The 16,992-nt window shown below is 40.3% G+C and overlaps 1 protein-coding gene and 1 non-coding gene across 2 annotated transcripts in view; one reads left to right on the top strand and one right to left on the bottom strand.

Annotated features, from left to right (window-relative positions):
* LOC107120373 (attractin-like protein 1) overlaps positions 1-16,992 on the bottom strand; it is a 910,146-nt gene that overhangs the window by 112,767 nt on the left and 780,387 nt on the right.
* TRNAV-GAC lies at positions 6,108-6,179 on the top strand. The gene has a single exon. It is a non-coding gene; the product is annotated as a tRNA-Val (tRNA).

The raw sequence follows: 16,992 nt of genomic DNA, 5'->3' as shown, positions 1-16,992 counted from the left end.
CAGGAATAATATTGTGTAACATTTCATAAAACAGCTGTGATAGTGCTTTTTCCCCTCAACAGAAGTTAAAGGAATTTAACGCTAAAGAGGAAAGGTATTAGATCCCCCCTTTAAATTTGATATACATATACGGAAGCTCTTTGTTTAAAAAGAAAATGTTGACAAAATAATTAACAAATATAAAGGCAACACTCTAGTGTTATGACCAGTATGTAATGTTTGCGAATCAATAAGTAGAAACTGAGTACAGTACAGTATATGCTCGGTGCTTGAAAAAGTACTTACAATTAGTCATGTTTCCATATTTTGCATTTTTTAAGTCATTCATTTCTCATTTCAGAGCCTACCCTTCAGTTGTGTAGTAAAGATATTTCTAAACACTTGCATTCAAAATTATTTATTTTGCTATTTAGAAATAACTCTGTCATGTAGGAAGACAAAAAGGGAAATATTCAGTGTTTTGATTTCGAATTCAAAGCTATTAAATGCTCCCATTTACACACAGAAGTAGTTTTAGGATGTGACAAGAAATAACAGTTTAGCCATATTAAATATGCTGAAAAACTAATCTGCTATATGGAAATAAAACTTCCTTTCTCTGAATAAACACTTATATGTTTCTCTTTAACATATAGTAAACAACATTTAGAACTGTATGATGCGGGTATGTTTAGTAAGCAAATATACAGAAAATTTAACAGTGCATAAATATTTTTCCAGTACATTTTATGCAGTCAACTTGTGAAGGAGCACAAGGAGTTGATTTGCAAAGGAGTTTATTGGAATATGAATATGAATGTGCTTGGGAACTGTAGTGCTCTGTGACACTCCCAGTTTCTTCTACTTATTTTGTGCTATTTATTTGAATATGTGAGTCTTCAAACATGCTCTTTACATGGAGACTCACTAGCTCTGTTTGCATGTTACAAGGAACACACGTACATTAAGCCTGTACATGCATAAGCAGGGCTATTTTGGGGCAGGAACGCACAGGAACGGAGTTCCGGCTGGCTCCCGAGTTGGCCACGCCCAGCAGGAACTCATTAGCATAATAGGCCACACCCAACAGCAGGAACTCATTAGGACTGGCTACATTAGAGGTGTGCGGCCTAACATGCAAAGGAGTTCCTGCTACAAAAAAAAGCCCTGGGTTTTGACAACAAACAAGGTAAACAGTATAAGAAGCAAAAGGTGGGTGTGGCTGGATGAGTACACTTCTGGTAACACAGAGGTGTGGCCTCATATGCTAATGAGCTGTGCTGTCAGGGGTGTGGCCTAATATGCACCAAGCCTTTATATAGGGGCCGCCGCTTCCACCACCACCAACGGTGGAAATACCATCAAGCTGGAGTGCCCTTGAAGCCTGGCGACGAGGTGAATTATATGAACTATACGGCAGCAAGATCAGCCGATTAACGGGAACGACTATTATAACTAATGTCGACAGGGAGTATTCCTTGTGGGCACCAACTGTAGACCATCTTGGAATTATAGCACACTGTTATTATTAATGTTATGTATTGGTTGTGATTGCGATTTTATTGAATTTTATTGAATTTTATGTATGGCTTAGGCCTCTGTAAGCCGCCCTGAGCCCGTTCGCGGGGTAGGGCGGGGTAGAAATACCCGAATAAATAAATAAATACGTTTTTGCTATTGGGTGTGGCCAATTATGCTAATGAGTTCCTGCTGGGGTTTTTCTACAAAAAAAGCCCTGTGCATAAGTCTGTTTGTAATAAAGAGCCGACATGCATTCACTTTGTGGGATCAGTATCTAGATAAATGTAGGGTTTGTATCACACTGTCAGTTGTATGTGTACTTACTGTAATATGATAATTACTCAACCCACATACAAGCAACAATCAAGTGTATACTGTACACAAACTGTACATGTGATCTCTGTCACTTGTGAATAGGGCTGGTGTGATAAGAATAATTAATAGCAGAAGAACAGCAAAGCAGAATCAGCCTTCAACCAGGAACTACTTACGGCTAAACCCCTCCCCCCATGAATAGCAGGTCAACTAACTGCAAGCTTCCTCCATGAATGACTGGAAAAAAAGGATAACTTTTGTTGTAAATTGGCTTGCAATGTTTCAGTGAATGTATGGTCACACAGTGCTGCTTGGGAACCGGAGTGTTCTGTGACACTCACCGTCTCTTCTACGTATGTGGTGCTATTTAAAGTCCTGACCTTCATTTGGCTAATGAATTCTTCATGCAAGACTGAAGGAGGATTGCCTTGGCAAGAATGCAGTGTTCTGAAAATACTGGCTGGTGGATTTGTTGTTCAGGAAGAAAGTTCCCCTCACTCCTCAACATGGCTGTACAAAGCCTCCCTCCCCACTGTCCAGCCATGCTGTATTTACTTTTATAAAGATCACATTTCTATGAGGCATGTGCTGCCATGTGGCATATGCAACTGTCCTGTGCTTCCTAATTAGATCACTGTATGATGCTAGAGCTGGGCCATATTGTCCTGTAAACTATAGCATTACTTAAAACAGTTAAATCAATTCCAGCTCTCGGGAAGTGATGGATAATATTTCATCTAGAAGGTGGGTGAGACCAACGAAGGGGTTAAAATAAATAATTTCGTCATGTCCCAGCAGCAGCTACTGGTCTTGGCTGCCTAGCCTGAAGAATGTCTACCACACAAGCATTACAAGCACCATCTGCTTCAAATAGTCTAATTATAAACACTAGCAAAGTTTGAAAATAAGGGTGCTCAAATTATAATGGATATGGAACTTTTCTAATCAGTGTGGTGTTTTCATCCCGCCTCCAGAAGAGCTTCTTCTGCCAAAGGAAGACTCCTTACACTAAAGGAAAAGCCCACTTTTAGCAGAAAATTTCTGCAGGGTCCAAAACCAGCAACAAGAACTACAAGCCATATAAACTACTTTTATTTGTGAATGTCTCAAAACCAAAATGGTACTACAGCAACATGCCTTGAATACTCCCAGTCCACCAATTTAGGATGAAGCCAGTTTCAACATTCCCCAGTTGTGCAGTGTTCAGACCACATGGAAGCAATTTTGCGCAGCATTCATGCCACTGCAAGAAGATATGAACTAGCCATTCATTGTTGCTAAATCAGTTGAAAGCATTATGACCTGTTCTTTCACAAGAAATACAATCTTTGATAAGTGATGCAAAGTAATATCTGATAACATCCTTTCTGAATATCCTTGTATTTTAGAGCTATGTTTAATAAGTAATGACTAAACTAGGAAACAAAACTGATATAGACAGGGGTCATTTCGTAGAAAAAAGAGCTAGGGGAACTCATTAGCATAACTCATTAGCATATGCCACACCCCCTGACATCAGGGGCCCGGCGGTGGACCTGCAAGGCCAGCGGGAGTGCGAGGAAGCCCCGCCAAGGCCCTCCCTGGCCCCAGGCAGGCACGGGTGGGGAGAGGCAGGGAGGAAGCAACTTACCCTCCCTCTTCTCCTGCCTCCTCCTGGCTGAATGAGGGCTGGAAGCGGGGCGGCTGGAAGCAGGGGCGGGGCTTCGTCATGTGCCCCGCCCCCTGCACCTCACCCGGGTGAACTGCGTTCCCCCGCGTTCCCCCCCGAAATGACCTCTGGATGTAGAATCTATTGCTGAAAGTTTTTTCCCCAGTTAAGTAATTTAAATGACATCATAGTTTCCCCACCTTTCTCTGCAAGATGACATACATACTTTTCCTCTTCACCTGTATATCCTGTCAACTACCCTGTGATGTATATTAGGCTAACAGAGGGATTGGCAAGCTTCATGACCTGAGCAGCAATTTGAACTCAGATCTTCCCAGTCTAGTCAGATGCTTTACCCAATACACCACAGTTGATTTTCACTCTGGACACAGAGAAACAGCCAGCACGTTTGTTTCCTGGGGTAAATGTCATATATTCCCCAACTGGAAATGTGGGAGCCACCTTTTGCCCAAGCAAGTCAGGATCCAAGATGGGTAGAAATCGTATAAAAGCAGTTAGATCAAACAATCCAACATTTAAAAAGCAAATACAAAATACATTAAATAATAATGGAGATAATGGAAAGATGGCGGCGCGCATAGACGCAGTGGCTTTGTGCTCTCTCTTTTGGTGTTTTGTATGGCTGTTTTTGTTTGAGTTATGGTTGTGAATGGTTGTGTGAGTGTATATGCGTATGGCTGTAGATCACTGAAATGATTGCACCTTTAATTTCGTTGTACTATGTACAATGACAATAAAGTATATCATCATCATCATCATCATCATCATCATCATCATCATCATCATCATCATCATTAAAGCCACATTAAAACACCAATTTAAAAAACACGATGCCCCAGAAACAAAGGAAAGTAAAAAATAAATTTGAAGAGCTGGCCACATGCCTTTTGTTTTTTGAAAGTCACTATTAAATACTTTCAATCATTGCCACAGTCAAATCTCAACAAACTGATTTTTACTGTTCACATTCGCTGCTGATAAATTGAAAACACACACTCACATCTTGATTCAAATTGTATTAACTATTTTCTGCTGACTCCCCCCCCCCCCCATCAAGGGCAGCAGCCATTTTCTGGTTTTGCCTGAGAAAGTGTTTTATAGCATGTTAAAACTGGGGAAGCAGAAGTGCAATCTTGGTGTATATCATTTCAATTTTTGTAGCAGGAAACCTAGGCAGCATAGAGCAAATGATAATAATTCAGATACCCTTAGGTTTGTCAGTTGTTTAAAGATAAATACATAACCATGAATCAAAGTTATTTCAGTGTGACATGACATGTTCTTTGAGATGTACACTTTATCATGCACTTTCCACAGCTTTTGGGGGAGAGATAAGGTACATGTTTGTTTGCCCAAAGCACTTAGCAACTGTGATTTATTTATTGGAATTGTCACGTTTTGGATGGAAGGAAATGGCTGTTATGCTGTGCCAGAAAAGCAGCCAAAAATAGTTAGACAGTTAATAAACCATTTGGAGTGGATAATATACGAAGGGATCTTATTAACTGGGTTTCTTTTTCCTTTTCCTTTGTTCAACTAAATGCAATTGAAACTGATTCATGAAAAGTTTTAAAAAAGTTTAATAAAAGAGATGCTCCAGCCAAAATTAAATACATACCAGTCAACCCCAATTTCATTGGAAGAGTTAAGCATATGCCTAGCTTCCTCTCAGTGGAATCAACAAGACCGGACCACAACTATCTTTAATCAGCTAGTACCTCAAATATGCACACAATAGATCTTGCCCCTCTAAAGCCAGTACAAGCCACAGTCAACAATTTATGTTTCCTGCCCTAGTCCACAGAAAGTCCCAAAGATGTTCCACGATTTACTCCTATAGTTTTCAGGATTACATATCTCAGCCATTTTCTTAAAGAAGGTAAAGTTACTGGGGGGGGTGACTTTAAGGGCATATTCTGGTAGCAAATTAGTATTTAGAGCTATAATCCATTATCCACCCCCCCCCCATATCCCCAAACCTGGAACCATTCTTGAGATTCAAATATTTTATCATATAAACTTGAGACCAATAATCTTCAGGTTCTGAATCCAAATATTTGAATACAATAAACCCAGCTATAACATTCAAATATTACCTAAGTTTGATACACATACAGGCCACAGTTAATCAAATCAATATGCATGGACACATTGGACATAAATTGCACAGAAGTCAATTGTACTTTTCAGAGCAAGCTCTTTTCTACCGCAGCATTGCACTTAATATTAGAATCACTATAGGGATTCACTTCTCATGATAAGTTACCCACCACTATGCATAATATACACTAACATTCCTTTCAAGATGTCAAGTCATCACGTTGTTATTTGTTTAAAATAATTACATGCCACTTCTCCATCACAATGATCCACAAGGTAGCTAGTATCAGGAAAACCCCCCATAAAGTTAAAACACATTAAAATCAACATGAAATTTACCTACAGCAAAGAGCTAAAAATAATAAACCAAACTCACAGTGTGCCCCTTTCTCCATGCAAGGATGCTTGATCACCTGCCAGTTCAACTTGCAGTTTCTTCTCCAGCTGCAATCTGCACAGTTGAATATTTCACCAACTGTTCACCAGTGTTTTGACAGCTTGTGCATATTTTATCAAGCTGGAAGGGGCTGTGGCTCAGTGGCAGAGCATCTGCTTGACATGCAAAAGGTCTCAGGTTCAATCCCTGGCATCTCCAGTAAGGATCAGGTTGCAGGTGATGTGAAAGAACCCAGCCAGAGACCCTGGAGAGTAGACAGTACTGACTTTGATGCATTAATGGTCTGATTTAGTATAAGGCAGCTTCATGTGTTCATGCATGATCACATACTGCTTTCCAAAAACTTATCTAACTGATGTTTGTAACATTCTTTAAGTGCACAAAACATTTACACATTTCACAACTGACGATTTAGCTGCAACATGTATCCTTGTATCCCTTACTGCCAACTTAGTGATTGTCAACAAGTGCACTGCCCAAATTTGGATCATTTCCCATGTGCACATTCTCACACTGCATCATGGGAATTGCTGGTTTTATTTTGTTTTTACATCCACCAATTCTTTTGGCTGAAACTTGTTTAACTACAAATAGATGTCATGCTTTTGTTTTCCCCAGCATTTTACCTTATCACACCTACATGACCCAGTGTTAATTACAAGGCAGGTGAGCTGTTAAGGTCAGGAATAATTCATGTGTTCACCTTCTTGCACTGCCTCATGTATATTGTGGTTATCGGGGGGAGGGGCAGACATATGTGGCATGCAAAGTTTACATACAGATTTCTGTGCCCTTGGTGGGGAATAGATGCCAACACTTGTCAGAGATGGGTAGATATTCCCCCAAAGCAAGTCAGCCATATGTATATGGAGCCTCTCACAATGGTCAAGAACTAAATATGTTGGGGGGGGGTGTAGACAAGATCTATGGTGAATCTGGGTACCTTCTTTCCCTTTCTCATAATCTGTTCACTTACCTCACTGGTATCCATGGGTATTGTGTTGTAATATTCTCATAGCACCTGTTAACTACAGAAAATTTATTTACTGCATTTATTTATACAAGAAACTCAGAGAGAGCATGACTGGTCCAAGGTTACCCAGTAGGTTTTGTGGCTGAGTACAGAATTACATTCTGCTTCTCCCTAATTCTAGGTGGGCACTCTAACCACTATACCACATGGATTTTCACACTGTGCAATCTATCCCCCAAGAGCAAGTTTGGGATTTGCTAGATGTGAGAGGAATGTACAGGTTTCCTGTGCAATAATATTCTGAGTCCTCGCAACACTAGATTCACAAGCCAATCATCACTTGATCATTATCAGGATCCTACTGTGTATGCCAATCTGAAGGGCAGGGTATAAATCCAATCGCTTCTCTTCTCTTCTGTTAACAGACTTTGATCAAAATGCTGCTACAAAAATTTAATAGTTTTCACCCAGATCCAGTGAGGGTGGTATATGTGCATACAGAACTGTGTGTTCAAACAGATGTTGCACATTTCTGACCCCAGTCTAGAAGCTGGTCTATACACACCCAGTCCATCAGAAAACCAGCAATAGTGCCAATCGGCTGTTTGTGGAGGCTGGATTCCCATGTTTCCACACTCCCTCCTACCCTGAATTCCTGCCTAGATGTTGTGCACAATGTAACTAGACTATGACAAAGATTAACAACATGCTTCAAGAATAGCTGCCACCGATACAAAGCTAACAGTGGAATCCTATATGGAGTTAACATTCTTCCAAGTACATTGAAGTCATTGGCTTAAAAGGGTCTAATTCTGCTTAGGACTGCACTGTAAATGAGCAGAATGTGTCTAATGTTCTGTACCAATTTATATTCCTAGGGGGAAAACACTCTTTTTAAAAAATACTTGACCATCTATTTTCTGGGCAGTCATCTGAAAGTTAGGTGCATCTAATTTTTAAAAGTGCATTATTATGCCATAAAGGCAAATAGATCACGAAAGAATAAATGGCTGCGATCTCATGCCAAAAAAGCAATTAGAAAATTGGATCAAGGAATTAATGTGGGTATGTTACACCTGTCAGGAGTAATAAGTATTTTGACATGAGCAGAATAAAATTTGACATAGTGTGCAAGTACTGATCTGATCCACCAAGTATTTAAAATGCGAACTGCTATGCATTAATCACTTCACTGTTGCCAAACCAGAACATTTTAATGGTATTCTTATCACAATTTGTCTATAAATAAGAATGCTTCTTTGATCAGACTGAATATGTTACCTCTTTACACATAACAATAATTTACACTAATATAAAAAATTAGTTCTTAATCATATGTATTTATCCAGTGAACACCAACCAGAGTAAACATGATTGCTTTGTATGTAAGCAATCAAGTGTGTTGATGTGATGTAATTAACACAGCCATCTTAAAACCTTGCAGCTGCTGCTTGTACAGTTTGCAAAAACCCTAGACAGGATTCTGTTTCCTTTTTTCTAAAGAATCAAGCACCACAGGAAAGGGCAACCGGTCCCCATATTTGCAGTGTCTGACTCCTTAACAGTCTGGTCCTAAACTTTTCTGTTGGTGCTTCTGCCTTTGCTGTCTTTGCGCATACAGCATATCTTTGCAGGGCAATGCTGGTGCAATGAGAACATGCTGCCCCATTTTGTGAGATTGCCTGGAGTGGGTATTGGCCTGCTTAATCCAAGCCATTTATGTGCTGGTCCAGCAAGTCCCAGGTTAGGATTTTAAGGCATAGAATTAGTCATTTTGAAAAACTGAGCGAAATAAAGGGGGGAAAGTTAATGTGGTATTTTGAAAGCAAAATCAAGTTATGTAGTAATACTCAAAACAGCAGGCCTTGATTACATTGGCTTCAGATAGTGGAGAGGTAGATAGACTTGGGCTATGAGACCTCACTAAACCTTGAAGATTGCTAGTTGACCTTGGGCTCCTCATTATTGTTAGCCAAAGATAACTTCCAGGTTTATTGTAAAGATAAAATGAAGCATGCATCTGTTATGTATGTGTGCATGGGGGTGACTATTTGTACAGTTTAGAGATCTCTGGAGGAAAGGCAAGATACAGACAGCAAGATTACTAGGATTTTAATGTTGACCTCTGTCTCAATTGTGTTTGTGGTCCTCCTCTTTCACCTTTCAATCCTTTACATGCCACAGCTCAGGACCATAGCCGGGGGGGGGAGGTTTGTTTAATCATATGCTTCTTTCTCCCAATCCTCCAGAAGTTTTGGTTCTAACAACGGCAAAGATGAGACCCAGTCTACGAATGCCTGCCTTGAAATACCTACAAGTCCCTAGCATCTCCCCTACCTCTTGCAAGACATGTGGACTTTTAGGCATTGGGATTTGTGTCTGTTGACAAGGAAACATGGCCACATCTTTGTACGATCCTGGTTCTGCAGCTCCTTGGAGTTTGCTTTCAGCTCCTTCAGCAATGGTAGCCACATCACCTCTACAAGAATTCAGATGCTGGTTGTATTAGCAGACTACTCTCTTCAGTCTTGTACAGTCTTGTATGTAGGGTCTGGCTTGGGAATCAGGCCAGCCTGCATTTGGCATGTGTCCAGCAATTTAAATATGATGTAAATATTAAGGGGAGGGCTGCACAGGAGTGTATTTCCAACAAGAGAGTGACTCATGAAGACTCATGGGGAACAGGACATCCCATTCCTGTGGCCCGTTTTCCCCTCTTTTATTCACCATACCTACTTTATCTCTCTCCTCCCCGCATCAGTGCTTGCTTTCTTCCTTCCTCTCCAGTTTCCAATCTACTTGCTACACCACCAAGATGATGGGTAGATCTGGGTCAGAGATACCTTCCCTCCAACCCACTGCCATGATCTGGCCTGCAGAAGTAGCAACAAGCAGAGGGCAGGTGGAACAGGTTTCTGCTCCAAGCCTTTGGTCTTCCAAGCTGCTGCTATTTGCTGCTGGCCAGCTGATGGGGTGGATCGGAAGGGAAAGCAGCTCTGGGCCAGACAACCTGCTAGACAGCTGAACATTGTATGTTTGATACTTGTAAACAGATCATGAGCCAAACACAGATTTGTTCAGCTCAGGTAGTACAATGCAAAGAGCTTCCAAACAGGATTGTTCAGAATCCCACTCCCAGCTGACTGGCCCCACTGGTGGACCTCCTGATGGCACTGGTATTTCTGGCCACCGTGTGATACAGTGTTGGACTGGATGGGCCTTTTGGCCTGACCCAACATTGGCATCTCTTATGTTCTTATGTTAATCAGCTGGAAGTCAACTTCCAATCTCCCTCCTAGAAAACTTTGCTGGGTCCCTTGCTGGAAGATAGCAGTTGGGGGAGACTGACTCCCAGCATCTGATCCCCTAACCTGGACACTTTGCTGGCTACCGAACTTGCTGCAACACATTAAATTGTATGGGCGGGGGGAGAATCAGAAGACAACTTCGTTGATTCAGAGATCAAGTGGGAGTAGACTTGGGATGTACCCTCCCCCTGAAAAAAATGATGTTTTGGAGAAGGCTGGCACACAGCAAAGTTAGAGATCAGAGGCTTAGATCTCTAACTTCACTGTGTCTAAAGGGATTTAGAAAAGAAAAAAGTGTTAGACCAATAACAGAAAACACACACACACACAAATGGGTAAAACAAGATGTATATTATAACTGAGAGCTCAGTAACTCTGATGTCCAGTTTACAAAGGAATGTCATCAGTGTGGATGCTTCAGGATTGATCATAATAAAGGAAGCATCCTCAAAATTGAACAGTTTATTGGGTAAACTTTATGTACACAAATAATCCCACTGAAATTAAAGACACTTGTCCATACATAATTGTGGACTGGATGTATCATTTGATTTCACAGACTTCTTTGCAAAATGGTTATAAACGTGTGAGTTATCAGCTAAAATAGAGGCACCCCAAAGTTTTATTTGGGGTTTTTAAGATCTTTCTTAGACCGTATTCAATTTAGGCTATGGAATCCTACTACCCTGCTTAGCAGCATTTTTAACTTGTAAATTAAGATCAGGCTAAATCCCCTGATTCCATGCGGTTACTGTCCGTCACAGTGATATATTTTAATGAAGTCTTGGGATGTTGTAAGATGGCAAAGCAACTGCAGCTTTTGCTACTTAATGCCCACCTCTCAAAACTCTCCAATTGGAAATCCTGTCCAAAACCGTACCATAATTATTAATTATTTAATACATTTTTGTTGACTCAATTATTTCACCGAAATAAAAGACAACAAATAATTTATACATTAATGAAATTACTGCACAATAGCTTCTGCCAGAATAAAATTTATGCTTCATGAAGAACATTTTTTCCAAATGTATTGAAACAGTCCACTTGTTTATAGATCAGACAAAGAAATATCTGTAGGTTTACTCTTCCCAGTCATTCATTACAGTTGCCTTCTCTTTTAATCTTTCCATCGTACTCTATGACATTTTATTTCCAATCTACTCTCAAGAATGAATTTTAACATTATCAGTGTTTTGCACTTCTTTGCTGCAATGCTTTCCAGTTGTGACTCTCTTGGTGATTTACAGCTTTAATTAATTAGACTCCACTACCCCCTATGTGGTAGGTAAGCATTATTATCTATTTCAGAGCAGTGATCTACGAAGAGGACTCTCTCCAGTGGCTTCTTAAAAGGCTGCCACCAAACTGAAGGTAGAATTGAGCTAATTTCCCTTCTTCTACAGCTAACTCACTCTTGTCAAGGAGGATTTATCCTTAGGGCTCATAAAATTATATCAAAACAGCACATTATGTTCCATTTCCAGAATCCACTGAAACCTCAAAGAAAAGTACAACAGTACAGAATACTGATGAATGCAGTTAAGTGCCTATGGATATTTCACTCTTGGGGGGGGGGAAGCTGCAGATTTTGACAGAGAATGATAGTCTCTTGATGATTTTCTAATCTGTTGAACAGATTTTGGTCTATCAAAGATATAAATTCTTACTCTAGGAGATGCACTTGACAAGAATATAGTTTATGACCAAAAACACTAATATGATCCTTATCAGGCAGCAAAGATCGAGGCTCACAAAGCTATAGACAAAGAGCAGCCACTTTGCTTTTGTATCACTTTACTGCCAGGCCACTGTTCCAGTGATGCAGGGGAAATGGTCCTAAGAAAGCAGTCCCACAGGTCCTAAGAGCCTGTCAGAGGAGAGAGCTGGAGTGGGAGAGAGGAAGCAGCGGGGGGGGGGGAGTGTTAAGAGAGACAGGTTCACAGCAATAACGGAAGAAGAAGGTGAAATCTGAGCCACTGATCACAATCTGATGCAAATGCACAAGGGCTCTGCTGTCTTATTCTGTATCACTTGTCCATTCAGAATGTGCCTGGTAAACATGAACATTAAAATATGGATACACATAACTGTAAAAAAAAAAGTAAGAGAAAAAGATCAGTTAATGCCCTAAAATATCAACAGATGAGGAGAAAATGCAAAGTTGGCAATATTATTACAGCAGCGGGAAAATGCCAGCATAACAAATTGTTCTAAGCTATAAATATTGTACAATTTGCAGACAACAGAAAGTAAGAAAAATCATGTAAAAAGCAATGAAAGCATAAGTGAAGTTACATTCTCACTGTTCTTGGAACTATTCACAGGGCAGATCCGAGGTTGGTGTCTCATCCCTCAAAACATTTTTCCTAAGTGTATCATTAGTGCAGAAAGGCCTTACTACCCATCCATATAGGATAGTGGATCATAACAACAATGCATTTGGGTATTATAGAAAAGCTATTACTATTCCACTGCAGATGGGAGAAAGGAAATCAATGAGACATTTCTCACACACTGAGGAGCAAAATGTCACCAACATTAGTTATGGTAGAATTCCCATTATTTCAGAAGCCTAGTTATTTAACTATTGTATATAAACATAATACTATTTAAGATAAATTTCACACACACACACAAACACAAATATACTTTATAGATGTTCAATTGAATGTCCCCTAGACCATTTGAACTAATAGGACTGAACTGAATTCATTGAGGATTATTTTAAATTTTATACAGTCCTTACCATTATTAAATCTAGTACAGTGGAGAGAGACTCAAAGAATCCCTCTCTCCAATAATATGACATGCATCTGTGATCAAACATACTATTATGCATCTCAAATTGCCAGGGACGGCGAGTGTGGTGTAGTGGTTAGTGTGTTGGACTAAGTTAACAGCCTCTGTCTCGTGCATGTTTGTTTACCTTATTTCAACGTTAGAGCCCTCTGCATGTTACACTATCTACAGGTAACCACCCGATTTTATACTCCAACTAAAATGTCTGCTGCTGTACCTTAGAAGTTAGTCACTGTTAGGATTGCAAATAAATAGAGAGAGAAAACAACAGCTGACCTAATTTCTTGAGATTCAATTGATTAATTAAAATATATACTGCTTTTCTGTTGGACAAGTGACAAGTTATATATTTAAATAAATACACAGATATCTGGTATCTGTTACCAAACATAAATTGAAGATAGACAACCATGCTCCTGAATCAGAAATAAGTGCACACTTTTGTGTTCTATTTCCTATGTATTACCTCTGTTTCTCCTGTGCTTTGGATAGTGTTTAACTCAGAGGTCGCTAACTTTTTCCCTTTAATGACAGCTACTTCTGTGTAATAAAAAAACCCCACCACCATCATATTACCAAATGTTGTTCTGTCCTAAAAATAGAATATGGATTAGAATAAGCACCAGAAACAAAGCAGCAAACAAAAAATCTAGGAAATACAGACTTTTTAAAATGCCTAGAATAGATCATTTCACAATCTTTTCTTGGATCTTCTACACAATGCATGAGCTACTTTGCAGCAGGTGGCAAGGTACTGATACCTCACAAGCTATTTGTTGGAGACCTCTGGTTTAACATGTGGCCTAGTAAAATATACAATTTGTGATTGTTTCATAATCTTTGGTCCTGCGTCTAACTCCTGATTTATAAGGGAAACGTGTATACATCTAGGAGTGTGATAAAGCACAACAGGGAATAACTCTTCATACAAAAATAATAACGTTTAAATACTTTTTGTGAATTTGGTCCTTTGAGAGATTCCTAATCTGCTGTACATTGTTCAATGAACTGCTGAACAAGCATGAAATGTTAATAGTATATATCACATTATTAAGTTGTTTTGCACATTCATCTTATTAATGAATACACCCATATACACGATAGGTGTTAGCCAATTTGCACCTGTCTTTTTAAAAATAAGACTCAGCTAGTTCTCTAATTAACCAGTTGTAAACAGTGTTGTTGTGTAATATAGTTTTACCGTTGGCTTAGTAATGTCATTATGTTGCTATGCTATTCTTCTGGGGATATTCCGCTCTTACTGCAATGCAAAAATTAATGTAAGAACGAAAGAATCTCACAGTCAAATGTGAATTAATACTGGATCCTTTTTATTCATTCAAAGGCATTCATATTCAAGGCGGACATCAGTGTTCTAATTTAACACCGACTATGATGCTTTCCATATCTATTATAAGTGAAAGGACAGTGAAGGTAATGTATTTCAATAATGGAAAGTAATAAAATACACTAGAAATGGTCCATTTCCAAAGGATACCTCCTTGAAATTTATTATGTTTTGCTAAAGACAGCCATTTTATAACCTGCTTTTGGAGGGAGGTCAAAATGAAAGTGTGGTGCTCTTTTTTACCAGGATTGTTGAGGACTTTGCATAAACAGAATCAGCAGCTGAACATAGTTTGTTTAATGTGCCCTTTTGATTGCCTCAAAGCTTTATGTGCAAACAGTACTGCAAATGTTATATCTATGCAGTTGTAGCTTTCAACATGATAGTTAGGTATTTGCTGACCATGTAAGCTTGATAACTATCCAACTCTCCAACTCCTACACCGCCCTAGCTTTTGTAAATATTATTAATGTTCTTATAAAAGCATATGGAGATATCTTCACATCAGAGTTAACTGGGTCTCATTTGATAGCAATATATCTAATTCCGAACAGGGCCATAGAGGATATGATCGATAGATCTGCAGAACAGGGCTGAGGACAGATGGTGGGGATTTCTGTACAAATCTGAAGGAAGTACCAAGTTTGTGGAAAAATCTGAAACCTAAAAAATTAAACAAAAATGGGGGATTAAAGCTCCTCAAAACAATTTAGCTTTAAGAAAAGAATGTCCATTTAGCTCTCAGTGGCCATTTTGGGATTTGTGAGGCAATGACACCAATATCACTGAGCCTTCCAGGCCTTGGTTTCTCCAAAGAAAAACTGGTGGAAGAGGGGAGGAGGGGTGGACCTCAAGGTCCAAACAGCCCTGGGAAAAGTTCTGTCCCCCTCCTATCATGTCCTCTTATGGAGAAGGAATTGCAGGAACAAGCCTTGCTGCAATCACTGGAAATTTGCTGTCTGCAGAACTGGACCCGGAATGGCAACAGCCACTGCGCCACCAATCCTGGCCTCCTGGCAATGGTGCTCATTACACCACTAGGCCCAGTAGCAGCCACCCCAGGCATTCTGGCAACTGTGTTACTCAGCCTGGCTTGGCACTGATGGCCACTGTGCAACTTGGTCCAACTTTTCCCAGGGAGAGCCAGCCAGGGGCAGGAAAGGAGAAAAGGCTGAAAAAGGAGGAGAAGATAAAAGTAGCTTAGCTGGTGGATGAGAAATATGGAAGGAAGAAGGAAAAGGGGAGAGGCTATGGGGGCTGCCAGGAATGAAAAGATGAAAGTGTGGGGGAGGGGGATACATGGGAAAATGAGTCCTTGTGGTTCACTCGCTTGTTTCATCTTTACTATGTTGGATAAGCGCTCAAACTATTAGTTTAGATGATCTCCAAACCTAGAACCCTGAAATGAATTCGACCTAACCTTTCTTAGCCACGGCAGTGTGTATTTTTGGGAATGGATGGGTACTGTCTTCTGCTGTAGAGAGCTCATCCCTAACAGAGAGACAACATGTTTTACCAGTATTTTACCTATAAGAAGAAAATGCTTTGGGGGTGAGAACAACTGTGCCAAAGTATTGCAAGAATGTGTGTGCCCAACTGATTCCAGTTTTCCTGCCTTTCCTATTGCCAAAGTTTGGGTCAGGCAGCCATGAGGAACATGGTTGACACCGCATCACTCACTGTGAAATATTTTTTATATTATTTTATTGATTAACCAGAATGAAATATACAAAATATACAATACTCTAGTACACACAATATAAAAACTTTAAATTGAGAAGTTAAAATTGAGAACTTATTTGCCCCTTGAATGAAACACAACACAAGTTATGGGTTAAACTGGGAATTTTATTTATATATATAAGCTGATATGCACCAATACATTAAAGCATGGGTTGCTTTGTGCTTGCAACTCAAGCCTCCTAATAGGGCAAACTCCCTGCCTCAGATCCAGGTCTGGGATCCTTCCGGACCTTACTCTTCATGGCCCGCATTCCAATGCATGGGGGGGTGGAGGTCACATTCCAGCCCATGGCTGCAAAGCCTTAAGGCATGTCATATGCACCCCCACCTCGAAGAGGCCCCAACTGAGTCACCCTGATTGCAAAGCCCATAGGCACCCAGTATGAGGACCCCCCCATACTTGACATCTCAGGGTGCTTGCCAATTCCACATCCCCTCAACCCATGCTTTTCTCGCCTTCCCAGCTAGGGCCTAACCAGTTTTACCAGGCCTACTTAAACCTCACCCCCTCCGACCATGTGAAGCAGGTGAAAAAAGGCCAATCTGATTGAGGCCCCAAAAATTCCTGCTGGCAGCTGCCACCGTATCTAGTTGGTGAGTTTGCTCCCACGCTGAACCATGATTGGTTCATTCCCCCCAATGCTTCATCCAAGAGGAAAGGTGTCAGGCTCCCTATGCATTTTACAGCTCACCTGCCATTGAGAGAGGAGCTTCCTATCTCTTTGATATGCCAGAGGCTTGTCACATTAGTGGGCCCAAATGCCCTGGCTTCTCAAATGTCTGTTATTCTGTTTTTCTTGCTATGTAGAGGCTACGTGTCTGGGGGGGGGGGGCGAA

Source organism: Gekko japonicus, unplaced genomic scaffold (genome assembly GCF_001447785.1).
Source record: "Gekko japonicus isolate JY-2015 unplaced genomic scaffold, Gekko_japonicus_V1.1 scaffold288, whole genome shotgun sequence".
Taxonomy (NCBI): Eukaryota; Metazoa; Chordata; class Lepidosauria; order Squamata; family Gekkonidae; genus Gekko; species Gekko japonicus.
This window is presented reverse-complemented; position numbering and strand designations above follow the sequence as displayed.